A 13,101-nucleotide genomic window follows, 5' to 3' on the forward strand; every position below is an offset into this window, starting at 1 on the left:
AGAATCGCGACTATCACTGGTTTATTATCGCCTTGGAGATAAACGTTGATAATAATGTGTTATCGCCGCGAACTAAACCAGCGATAGCTGGCAATAAAAAATACAGCGCTGAGCGCGCTTTGCGATGATTATCGCAGGTCCTTGCTAATATGGCCCTCAGTTCTTCCGAGGAAGGTCTCAAGACAGCTAGATGATCGAGTCTCTTAAATCCAACATCATAGAATATTTAAATCAGGGGTGCATTTTTGGGAAGACGCAACAACATCTGGATTGTTTTGTTCCCTCCTACTACAAGAGAACTTACATTTTCCCCTCCCCACAATTCTTCCCCACAATGGGGTGCTGTTTGGGCCATGAATCTATAAACTTCCCCTGCTGGAGACACTGCCTTGTAATTGGTCGCCTGATGCTTTTTTATAAGTGGCGTGGAGTTTTGAAGGGGTACTACCTTTGCTTTATTGGCGTGAGGTTTCCATTAAAGTTTTGCATCGATTGTAATTCCAAAGGAGCTAAAGTTTGACACATGTTTTAATAAGTTTTGGTCAACAGGTATGTCTCCTTTGAAGCCCTTATGCGGTCTAAATGCCATGTATTTTGTCTCCTTTGAAGCCCTTATGCGGTCTAAGTGCCATGTATTTTGTCTCCTTTGAAGCCCTTATGCGGTCTATGTGCCATGTATTTCGTCTCCCTTGAAGCCCTTATGCGGTCTCAGTGCCATGTATTTCGTCTCCTTTGAAGCCCTTATGCGGTCTCAGTGCCATGTATTTCGTCTCATTTGAAGCCCTTATGCGGTCTCAGTGCCATGTATTTCGTCTTCTTTGAAGCCCTTATGCGGTCTAAGTGCCATGTATTTCGTCTCATTTGAAGCCCTTATGCAGTCTAAGTGCCATGTATTTCGTTTCCTTTGAAGCCCTTATGTGTTCTAAGTGCCATGTATTTCGTCTCCTTTGAAGCCCTTATGCGTTCTAAGTGCCATGTATTTCGTCTCCTTTGAAGCCCTTATGCGTTCTAAGTGCCATGTATTTTGTCTCCTTTGAAGCCCTTATGCGGTCTCAGTGTCATGTATTTCGTCTCCTTTGAAGCCCTTATGCGGTCTAAGTGCCATGTATTTCGTCTCTTTTCTGCCCTTATGCGGTCTCAGTGCCATGTTTTTCGTCTCCTTTGAGGCCCTTATGCGTTCTCAGTGTCATGTATTTCGTCTCCTTTGAAGCCCTTATTCGGTCTCAGTGCCATGTATTTCGTCTCCTTTCTGCCCTTATGCGGTCTCAGTGCCATGTTTTTCGTCTCCTTTGAGGCCCTTATGCGTTCTCAGTGTCATGTATTTTGTCTCCTTCGAAGAACTTATGCGGTCTCAGTGCCATGTATTTTGTCTCCTTTGAAGCCCTTATGCGGTCTCAGTGCCATGTATATTGTCTGCTTTGAAGCCCTTATGCGGTCTCAGTGCCATGTATGTTGTCTCCTTTGAAGCCCTTATGCGGTCTCAGTGCCATGTATTTTGTCTCCTTCGAAGCCCTTATGCGGTCTCAGTGCCATGTATTTTGTCTCCTTCGAAGCCCTTATGCGGTCTCAGTGCCATGTGTTTCTTCCTACAGGTGTTTATTTCAAGGCCCTTTAGTCTGCAGTAATTTCTGAAGCTGTCTAGTGAGTAGTGACCTTTGATCCCCCTCGGTGGCTGCGACAGCAGAATAGCGTCGTCAGCAAAGATTAGTGCAGATATGGGAACCCCACCTGGCTCCAGCGAATCATGGTTACATTTCTGTCTTTCCAGTGAGTATCTTTACTTACGATCCACTTTGTGTAAACTTTTTGCCCGGTATCTATTAAGCTGATTGGCCGATACTTGCTTGTTGCCCTGTTCTGTTCATATAGGCACACGTTCAGCCCCCTTGGCACCGGGGCTCCTAAGGGCACCGCATGGCAGAGCAGGTTTACATCTAGAGCCCCAACCGCTGCATCATGTTTCAAACGGTGCCCAGGGATCGTGTCGGGCCCGGTGCCCGGTGCCTCCCTGTGGTGTTCTGTGGTCCCGCTCATGCTAACATGTGAGGTAAATATTCTATCTTGGCTCGGCGGGGCCTCTATGAGCCCAATAAACCCTTCCCGAGTCTCTACCGCCTCAGAATAAGTTAGTAAAAGCTCTGTAAAGATTTGTAACCAGAGTTGGTGAAGAGCAGGGCTGATATCCCCACAGCCCCAGAGCCCCACCGGCTGCTCTGTGCATGACATCTAAGGCTCTCCATGCAGGGGAGCGGGACAGTGGGGAGGTAAGGCTTACCTTGTCATGGGTGTACCGCAGATCTGCCACAGAGATGCCAGTGATGAGCAGGAACGGCGCGTGGTCACTGCCAGAGCCGGGGCCGTCAATGCTGCAGAAAGAAGGAAGCGATGAGCCGGGGCCTCCATCTTAAGGCGGGCTCAGGTTTGACAGACCTCAACCTCTCAACTTCCACCTCCCCAAACTGCTCCTGAACTTCTGCATCTGGTATGGGTCTTCACCACCCAAGCCCCCTCCCCCCTCAACGGTACCAGAAAGGCACATACCCTGGGACGGACTTGTCGTGCTTCGAAGGGATGTTTGCCAGCCAAGTGTCATACACCCTCTTCCTGCCCGCCGCGACCTCAGATGGGTTAGGATTCTCAACCTCGTGAAGAAAAGGGAAGAATGTAAGAGACTCAATGCCCTTCACCCAAGGACTGATGCCCCTTGAGCCCAAGTGGGAACTATCTGGGCACAGCCTCAACAGCTCACCCGAGGACCAAAGCCCCTTGAAACCATTGAGGAACCATGTGGGCAAAACCCCTACACTTCAGACCCTGGACCGAAGCTCCGTCACCCCAATATTGCAACCATGTAGGCACAAACCCAACAATACCCCTTCAACCACCCATGCAGGAACCATGTGGGCACAGCTCCAGCACTTTACCCCGGGACCAACGCCCCTTCATCGAATGATAAAGGTGGCATGGTAGCCCAAGAAAAGGTGGACTCAAGCATTCCATCCATCACCTTTTAGTATTCTTCACTTTGTTGTATTCTCCTTCATCCAATGAACACACAACCCACTATCTTTTCTCCAGACCAAACCCTTTCTCCACACAATGGCATTAAAGAGGCCAAACCTCCACCCAGGGCCAGATGCCCCTTCACCTCAGACTCACACCCTGAGCATTACTCCAAGTCTGAGCTTCCATGTCATACAGTGGAACTGAATGGATGTGGTCTCCGCACCCGCCAATGGCAACACATGTGGAAAGACCCCAACACTCGACCCCAGCACCAATGCCCCTTCACCCCCTGGTAACTCCAAATGGACATCTCTACCACCCTACCTGAGGACTGACGCCCCTTCACTCCTGTTGACAACAAATTGGTCCAACCACAGCGCTCCATCCTTGGTCAGACAGTAAACTGTCATAAAGCCCCTCCCCTGGCGTGAAAATCATTCACACCATTGCTGCACCAAAAGCACACCCCCCGATCACCACATTTCAAGACCAATGACCCTTCACCCCAGAGCCGAAGCAAAGGCCTTGGTACAAGCACCAACATCACAAGCAGGGCCTCCATACACTGGGGCGTCCAACCCAACACCTCAAACGAACACCAGGCGGGGTTTCCTTTAATACCAGACCCCAAGATCAATGCCCCTTCACCGCAGCAGAAGCCTTACTTCTCTCCGAAACCTTTGCCAAATCAACCCATTAAAAGCAAGGCCAGTGCATGTCCCAAACATGCTCTATTAACCCACTGCCCTTTTCACCCCAAGACCAGACCATGTTCACCCCAAAATCAGCCTCCCTTCACCCAAAGAGCAGTGCCCATTCATACAAAGATCAATGTCCCCCATGCCAAGGTTGTTTCCATTCCCTCCATGAAGACACCAGTCATGCATGCCTCGAACACCCTACGCAAGCGCATGCCTCAAAGGCCACAACCAGCGTGTAAATGGTCCTACGTGCCTTCGACTCTTAGAGACCCCGCAGTCTCTCAATAAGAGCCCACCCACATTCCCTCTTTGCAGACTTCCACTTCTGGACCAAGAGACAGTCCTCCAAGACCTGCTCTTTCTTCAGATAAGCCTTAGAGCCCTTGTCTGAAATCTTGGGCTATTACCCATTTTGCGGACATCCTGGCACTGAATGGGACATGTGTTGTGTTACAATTTCACAAATAAAAACATATCTCCAAAGTGAAGCTGGGAACTTCAGGCCTCCATCGTCAGACTCACCTTCTTTGCCGCCTCATAGAGAAGTGAGTTAAGAAGAGGGGTCGCCTTCGCCCTGAAGGTGGCATTCCCTGAGATGAAGACAAATTTACAATCAGAGACAGTGAGCAAAGGGCATCCACCCCTCTTTTAAGCACACAAATAATGGACTGTTCCATTATCTCACCCAAGGACCACTCCATCACTCACTCCTATCATAGAAATCAACTGTTCTGTCATGTTGATGGAGCAAGATTCGTAGAAAAGAGACTTGCTCGTAAGCAATCTGCTCGTTTAACTCACTAACATGTTATTAATTAAGTTTTGTGTAAAACTAATGCACACCACATGAACATGCGGGTTTGTGAAGCTAGCCTACGGGTTTGCTAACACAAATAACACGAACGAAGGACTAAACAGCTTTTAACAGGGAAATCTTTACTGCGCATGCGTCAACGGCATCTACGCAATGTGACGAAATAATGCTTTGAGAGAAATTCATGGGCATGAGCAGAAGGCACTAAAATGGAGTCTTAAAGACTCATGTGCAGGGCACCTGCTTAGCCGAAGCAAAAACGAGCTATTTTACTAATGCTAATGCGGGAAAGTAGTAATAAGTAAAGGGGTTAGAGTAGAGATGGGTGGTGTACAGTGAAACCATTTATTTATGAAAGTAAAATGTTTATTTTCTGACTTTATCACTAGTGCGCATTTGGGCCTCTCGTGTATGTCTGAAGTGAGCTGAGCCATGTGAGGACTGCGCTTGACGACTGAAAGAGAACCCGGAAGGATGACACAGAGTTCGGATAAAAGTCAAAGGCCTGAGTACTGGCGGCGAAAAGTCCAACTGCATGGATCCACATGCTAGATTTTAACAAACGTTGCAGATGAAATGTGAATGCGGGCGGGAAATAAAAGTTATGAATAACAATTAAGGGGATGGGTTTATGACCAATGGTCTAACTGAATAAAGTGACATGGAAGCATGGTGAGATGATCCTCCCCCCTTCCCTGACCAATTAGATTTCTTAGTTTTATGATATTGAAACTTTAGTGGGTGGTACATGAAGAACGAAAGGTATTATTGAGATAGCTTTAGTTAGTTATTCAGATGAAGATTCGCTGAATGCTGCAGAGCCCGGGATGCTGTCGGTGTAGCGGGTGATGCTGATGCTGGGAGAGATGCTGTGAGATGCGGATGAAGACCCGAATGCAGAGCCTGAAGCAGAACTTTCTATCCTAATTTAATTGGCTTAGATCAGAAGATCGCAGAAGAATCTCGAGGAGGAAGAGCGTGTCAGAGAGGGTTGCGGCGCAGTCGTCGGTATTCTAGAAAGGTCAACTATCCTGTCCTGAAGTTTTTGTCCCCTGAACTATCCCGGGGGACCCTTAGCAGCCCTTTGGCCAGGGGGTTGTTCTTCACAACATTCTTGGTAAATATAATTTTGTGTATTTGTAGATGTTATTTTCTCTCTGTTCTCTCCTTTTCTGAGCATAAGGCATTGCAAGAGTTCGAAGTATGTGTTTGATGATTAATTAATTACATTTTCTCTCCTACGAGTGATGGTGTCTGTACGGTGTTTTTGAAGTGGTTCACATGAATTTAATTTAGATAAAGACTTAAAACTTTCCTGAGTCTGTGGTTATTTAATTCAAAGTATAGAAAAGTTAGAGTTATGTTCATTATCACTATCAATTAGTTCAACTAATGGTCCATCGACCAGAGGAAATAACTTTTTGATCAGTGAAAGGTTAGTTAAGAATAACTAATCCTGATATTGTGATCACACATATAAACTTTGACTCCAGCGGTGTACTCGAGTGTGTGTGTTGTTTATGGGCCCGGTGAGTATATGGTAGTAGAGTATCTGTTGTTGGTACGCCGCTGGATCAATGTAACCCCCATAATAGAAATGGACAGTTCCATTATCTCACCCAAGGACCACTCCATCACTCACTCCGATCATAGTAATCAACTGTCCTGTCATGTCACCCCCATATTAGGAATGGACTGTTCGATTGTCTTAAACCAGCTCCATTTAAATGAACGCCCTTCACCTCATCCATGAACTAGAAGTGGAACGCTCCATCATTGCACCCAGGGTGTCCCATATAGAAACAGTACAGAAGTGTCCCCTCAGCGCAGGAAGAAGACCCCCTGTTTGTTGGGGAATCACTGGTATTGTTTCAGAAGACAGTTGTGTACTTTGGGGTCCCCCTTCAGAAATGGTGTAATGACAAGTCTGCATTAGTATGTTTTATTTCCAGTGAATTAGATACCGCCATGGGTGGGCTGTGTCCTGCCAGTGATGGGAGGACACTGCAACATTGCTGATGAAATCATCACAGACTGTCGCAGAGCCCCCTGCAGGAGACCCTACGTTGTGCGCTGCTCGGGGTCTCACATGAAGACCACTCCACAATCCACACACATCCAGACACAGTAAAGAATACGGAACAACATGAGCTAAACCAAGGTATCCCAGCATGCCTAGCAGCTGCCACCATCATGTCATGTCAATGGATTAAGATTCCTAATGTTTTCAAACCTAACCTCTCACTCTGCGGGCACTCACCTTCTAGAGCCAGGTCAACGTTAAGGTAGGCAACGGCCCTGGAGCCCAGCACCTTGGACATCTCCTGGGAAGAGAGAACATGTCTTTACACTACTCCTGCCTTATTACTACACCACAATCACAACCCAACCCCCTCCCGTACAACCCTCATGGAGCCAAATCACAGACTGTGGGAATTAGAGGGCATGATCACTGGTCAGACTGAGGTCAACATGGGGCCAACAATGATGCAGTGTTTAGTGTAAGGCAGTGAGAGCGTAGTGACACCGTAACCATGGCAACAGCTCAGGTAGTGTCAGTGACCACTGGGTAAATGAGGATGCAGCATTGAGCCTAGTGTAGTGTCTCTGTTTGTGGGATGAATGAGGACACTGCACTAGAAACACCTGTGTGTGTCTCTGTTTGTGGGGTGAATGAGGACACTGCACTAGAAACACCTGTGTGTGTGTCTGTTTGTGGGGTGAATGAGGACACAGCACTAGAAACACCTGTGTGTGTCTCTGTTTGTGGGGTGAATGAGGACACTGCACTAGAAACACCTGTGTGTGTCTCTGTTTGTGGGGTGAATGAGGACACTGCACTAGAAACACCTGTGTGTGTCTCTGTTTGTGGGGTGAATGAGGACACTGCACTAGAAACACCTGTGTGTGTCTCTGTGTGTGGGGTGAATGAGGACACTGCACTAGAAACACCTGTGTGTGTCTCTGTTTGTGGGGTGAATGAGGACACTGCACTAGAAACACCTGTGTGTGTCTCTGTTTGTGGGGTGAATGAGGACACTGCACTAGAAACACCTGTGTGTGTCTCTGTTTGTGGGGTGAATGAGGACACTGCACTAGAAACACCTGTGCGTGTCTGTTTGTGGGGTGAATGAGGACACTGCACTAGAAACACCTGTGTGTGTCTCTGTTTGTGGGGTGAATGAGGACACTGCACTAGAAACACCTGTGTGTGTCTCTGTTTGTGGGGTGAATGAGGACACTGCACTAGAAACACCTGCGTGTGTCTCTGTTTGTGGGGTGAATGAGGACACTGCACTAGAAACACCTGTGTGTGTGTCTCTGTTTGTGGGGTGAATGAGGACACTGCACTAGAAACACCTATGTGTGTCTCTGTTTGTGGGGTGAATGAGGACACTGCACTAGAAACACCTGTGTGTGTCTCTGTTTGTGGGGTGAATGAGGACACTGCACTAGAAACACCTGTGTGTGTCTCTGTTTGTGAGGTGAATGAGGACACTGCACTAGAAACACCTGTGTGAGACTTTGTTTGTGGGGTGAATGAGGACACTGCACTAGAAACACCTGTGTGTGTCTCTGTTTGTGGGGTGAATGAGGACACTGCACTAGAAACACCTGTGTATGTGTCTCTGTTTGTGGGGTGAATGAGGACACTGCACTAGAAACACCTGTGTGAGACTTTGTTTGTGGGGTGAATGAGGACACTGCACTAGAAACACCTGTGTGTGTCTCTGTTTGTGGGGTGAATGAGGACACTGCACTAGAAACACCTGTGTGTGTCTTTGTTTGTGGGGTGAATGAGGACACTGCTCTACAAACACCTGTGTGTGTCTCTCTGGGGTGAATGAGGACACTGCAATAGAAACACCTGTGTGTGTGTCTCTGTTTGTAGGGTGAATGAGGACACTGCACTAGAAACACCTGAGTGTGTCTCTGTTTGTGGGGTGAATGAGGGCACTGCTCTACAAACACCTGTGTGTGTCTGTGTTTGCAGGGTGAATGAGGGCACAGCACTAGAAACACCTGTGTGTGTCTCTGTGGGGTGAATGAGGACACTGCTCTACAAACACCTGTGTGTGTCTCTCTGGGGTGAATGAGGACACTGCACTAGAAACACCTGTGTGTGTCTCTGTTTGTGGGGTGAATGAGGACACAGCACTAGAAACACCTGTGTGTGTGTCTCTGTTTGTGGGGTGAATGAGGACACTGCACTAGAAACACCTGTGGGTGTCTCTGTGGGGTGAATGAGGACACTGCACTAGAAACACCTGTGTGTGTCTCTGTTTGTGGGGTGAATGAGGACACTGCACTAGAAACACCTGTGTGTGTCTCTTTGGGGTGAATGAGGACACTGCAATAGAAACACCTGTGTGTGTCTCTGTTTGTGGGGTGAATGAGGACACTGCACTCGAAACACCTGTGTGTGTCTCTGTGTGTGGGGTGAATGAGGACACTGCACTAGAAACACCTGAGTGTGTCTCTGTTTGTGGGGTGAATGAGGACACAGCACTAGAAACACCTGAGTGTGTCTCTGTTTGTGGGGTGAATGAGGACACTGCACTAGAAACACCTGAGTGTGTCTCTGTTTGTGGGGTGAATGAGGGCACTGCTCTACAAACACCTGTGTGTGTCTGTGTTTGTGGGGTGAATGAGGACACTGCACTAGAAACACCTGTGTGTGACTTTGTTTGTGGGGTGAATGAGGACACTGCACTAGAAACACCTGTGTGTGTCTCTGTTTGTGGGGTGAATGAGGACACTGCAATAGAAACACCTGTGTGTGTCTCTGTTTGTGGGGTGAATGAGGACACTGCACTAGAAACACCTGTGTGTGTCTCTGTTTGTGGGGTGAATGAGGACACTGCACTAGAAACACCTGTGTGAGACTTTGTTTGTGGGGTGAATGAGGACACTGCACTAGAAACACCTGTGTGTGTCTCTGTTTGTGGGGTGAATGAGGACACTGCACTAGAAACACCTGTGTATGTGTCTCTGTTTGTGGGGTGAATGAGGACACTGCACTAGAAACACCTGTGTGTGTCTTTGTTTGTGGGGTGAATGAGGACACTGCACTAGAAACACCTGAGTGTGTCTCTGTTTGTGGGGTGAATGAGGACACTGCACTAGAAACACCTGTGTGTGTGTCTCTGTTTGTGGGATGAATGAGGACACTGCACTAGAAACACCTGTGTGTGTCTCTGTTTGTGGGGTGAATGAGGACACTGCACTAGAAACACCTGTGTGTGTCTCTGTTTGTGGGGTGAATGAGGACACTGCACTAGAAACACCTGTGTGAGACTTTGTTTGTGGGGTGAATGAGGACACAGCACTAGAAACACCTGAGTGTGTCTCTGTTTGTGGGGTGAATTAGGACACTGCACTAGAAACAGCTATGGCTGTCTGTGTTTGTGGGGTGAATGAGCACATTTCACTGGAAACAGCTCAGAGTGGTGTGTGTGGGGAGAATGAGGACACTACGCTGGAAACACCTGTGTGTGTCTCTGTTTGTGGGATGAATGAGGACACTGCACTAGAAACACCTGTGTGTGTCTCTGTTTGTGGGGTGAATGAGGACACTGCACTAGAAACACCTGTGTGTGTCTCTGTTTGTGGGGTGAATGAGGACACAGCACTAGAAACACCTGTGTGTGTCTCTGTTTGTGGGGTGAATGAGGACACTGCACTAGAAACACCTGAGTGTGTCTCTGTTTGTGGGGTGAATGAGGGCACTGCACTAGAAACACCTGAGTGTGTCTCTGTTTGTGGGGTGAATTAGGACACTGCACTAGAAACAGCTATGGCTGTCTGTGTTTGTGGGGTGAATGAGCACATTTCACTGGAAACAGCTCAGAGTGGTGTGTGTGGGGAGAATGAGGACACTACGCTGGAAACACCTGTGTGTGTCTCTGTTTGTGGGGTGAATGAGGACACAGCACTAGAAACACCTGTGTGTGTCTCTGTTTGTGGGGTGAATGAGGACACTGCAATAGAAACACCTGTGTGTGTCTCTGTTTGTGGGGTGAATGAGGACACTGCAATAGAAACACCTGTGTATGTGTCTCTGTTTGTGGGGTGAATGAGGACACTGCACTAGAAACACCTGTGTATGTGTCTCTGTTTGTGGGGTGAATGAGGACACTGCACTAGAAACACCTGTGTGAGACTTTGTTTGTGGGGTGAATGAGGACACAGCACTAGAAACACCTGAGTGTGTCTCTGTTTGTGGGGTGAATGAGGACACTGCACTAGAAACAGCTATGGCTGTCTGTGTTTGTGGGGTGAATGAGCACATTTCACTGGAAACAGCTCAGAGTGGTGTGTGTGGGGAGAATGAGGACACTACGCTGGAAACACCTGTGTGTGTCTCTGTGGGGTGAATGAGGGCACTGCTCTACAACCACCTGTGTGTGTCTCTGTGGGGTGAATGAGGACACTGCACTAGAAACACCTGTGTGTGTCTCTGTTTGTGGGGTGAATGAGGACACTGCACTAGAAACACCTGTGTGTGTCTCTGTTTGTGGGGTGAATGAGGACACTGCACTAGAAACACCTGTGTGTGTCTCTGTTTGTGGGGTGAATGAGGACACTGCAATAGAAACACCTGTGTATGTGTCTGTGTTTGTGGGGTGAATGAGCACATTTCACTGGAAACAGCTGAGAGTGGTGTGTGTGGGGAGAATGAGGACACTACGCTGGAAACAGCTCCGTGTGGTGATGTGGGGTGAACAGGAAGTGACGTGTATGTGACCCGTTCTTGTACCATGAGAATGGACCTAGCGGGCGGCCATCTTGAAGCCTCTTATTTTTCTAGCACGCTTCACCAGTGCGGATTTAGATGAGGAAGACAGTCGAGGAGGTAATGGAGTCACTCATACTGAGACTGCCACTGCTGCACTCCAGCAAGCATTGAACGTACGCAGGAGTGACTCACATACCCTGTCCAGGACTAATAGAATACACATCAGCTCAATGGTGGTCCGCAGAATGGACCCATGTAAGGATGCACTGGTGACAGCCCCATTGTTCCACTGCCCCCTCAAGAAGGTCCTCACTCTAGCACCTGATACAATCAGCCTAGACAGACCCCCATCTGATCCTCATCGCCATCCAGTTGGCCGGGGACTGACACGTGTTTACAAAGCACTGACTGGCACTGCCGCCTCCACCCCACATACTCTTCTGATATATGCTATTCTGGAACCTACCATCCGAAAGCCTTAGGGCCTTATAAGAAGCCTGGCAGTCCACGGTGGTGGTCTCCCTATTACGACTAGGGCGGTTGGGTCTACCTGTGACCGCCGTTCCCTGGCAGTTGCGCGCTGGTCCTGAAGCCGTAATATGCTTGACAGGGCCGCTGCGGCCCCACCAAGCATATTAAGAGTTTCCTCACTGCCACACTTTCATGGCAGTGTGACCGCCATGAAATGTGTGGCACTGGGGAAACAAAGGGAGCCCTACAGGGCCCCCTGGTGCCTCACGCCATGTGGATGCGCACAGGGTGGCACACCATGGGCCCCCGTGTGCATGCAATGCAGCAGTCCATGCCGTGCAGGTACTGCCTTTGAGGTTCCCATTACATCTACTCAATCGGCGGAAACAAGCATGCTCATGGTGCCACTCACGTTGAGGAAGCTGCCACTCGAGTAGAACACCTACTCGAGCAGCAGAAAGAAGCAGCGCCCTCTTGTGCTGTACATGGTGCCGTTAGCGTTGAGGAAGCTGCCGCTCGAGAAGAACATCTACTCAAGCGGTAGAAAGAAGCGGAGACCTCTTGTGCTGTACATGGTGCCTTTAGCGTTGAGGAAGCTGCCGCTCGAGGAGAACATCTACTCGAGCAGCAGAAAAGCAGCGCCCTCTTGTGCTGTACATGGTGCTGTTAGCGTTGAGGAAGCTGCAGCTCATGTAGAACATCTAATCGAGCAGCAGAAAGAAGCAGCGCCCTCTTCTGCTGTACATGGTGCAACTCAAGTTGAGGAAGCTGCCGCTCGAGTAGAACACAATCTGTGTAATGGATGACCCAATATACCCTTGAGGGCTTGGGCAGATAATATGTATGGGTAAGTTGTGCCTTCAAGGGATTTGTTGAAAACTAAGTTGTACAACTTGCTTATAGGATAAACATATACCTATAAATGAGATCAATCTTGTATCATAGCTTCCAAACAGTTATATATTATGCATTAGTCATATATATATATATGGATCTCTTTTTATGTTGATTTTAAAACTGTTAAACAATCAAAATAGGAAAAAGAACAGACAAAAGGTGTGTGAAGAACAAAATTCATTTATATCAGCAAATGGTAATAAGGGTACGTAAAAATGAGACAGTTATATAGCAAAAAGGGGAGAAGGTTCTACATTCAATGGTTACTCCACTTCAAAATATATCAAACACTTTTTCAGAGATATTTAAACATTTATCTAGAAAGAAGTGTGACGGTCGACGTTTCGGTCTTTATATGCAATTTTGTAAGACCATCTTCAGGACTGGTAGTTAAAAGTTGACCCCTCGTGATGTGTAAATCAATTGGAATTGTGACTTCAGTGCTTACAGGAAAAGTCGCAAATATCTTGCTT

At 47.9% G+C, this 13,101-nt stretch overlaps 1 pseudogene across 1 annotated transcript in view; it reads right to left on the reverse strand.

The window, feature by feature from the left end:
- The window catches only part of LOC146799783 (putative N-acetylated-alpha-linked acidic dipeptidase), a 348,737-nt pseudogene that overhangs the window by 96,293 nt on the left and 239,343 nt on the right, over positions 1-13,101 (reverse strand). Inside the window, exons 11-14 of the transcript XR_014968969.1 lie at positions 6,782-6,845; positions 4,230-4,297; positions 2,542-2,642; positions 2,276-2,366 (exon numbers count right to left, since the gene is read on the reverse strand). The product of XR_014968969.1 is annotated as a putative N-acetylated-alpha-linked acidic dipeptidase (transcript). The remainder of the gene's footprint in view (positions 1-2,275; positions 2,367-2,541; positions 2,643-4,229; positions 4,298-6,781; positions 6,846-13,101) is intronic.

Source organism: Triturus cristatus, chromosome 9 (assembly GCF_964204655.1).
Source record: "Triturus cristatus chromosome 9, aTriCri1.1, whole genome shotgun sequence".
NCBI lineage: Eukaryota > Metazoa > Chordata > Amphibia > Caudata > Salamandridae > Triturus > Triturus cristatus.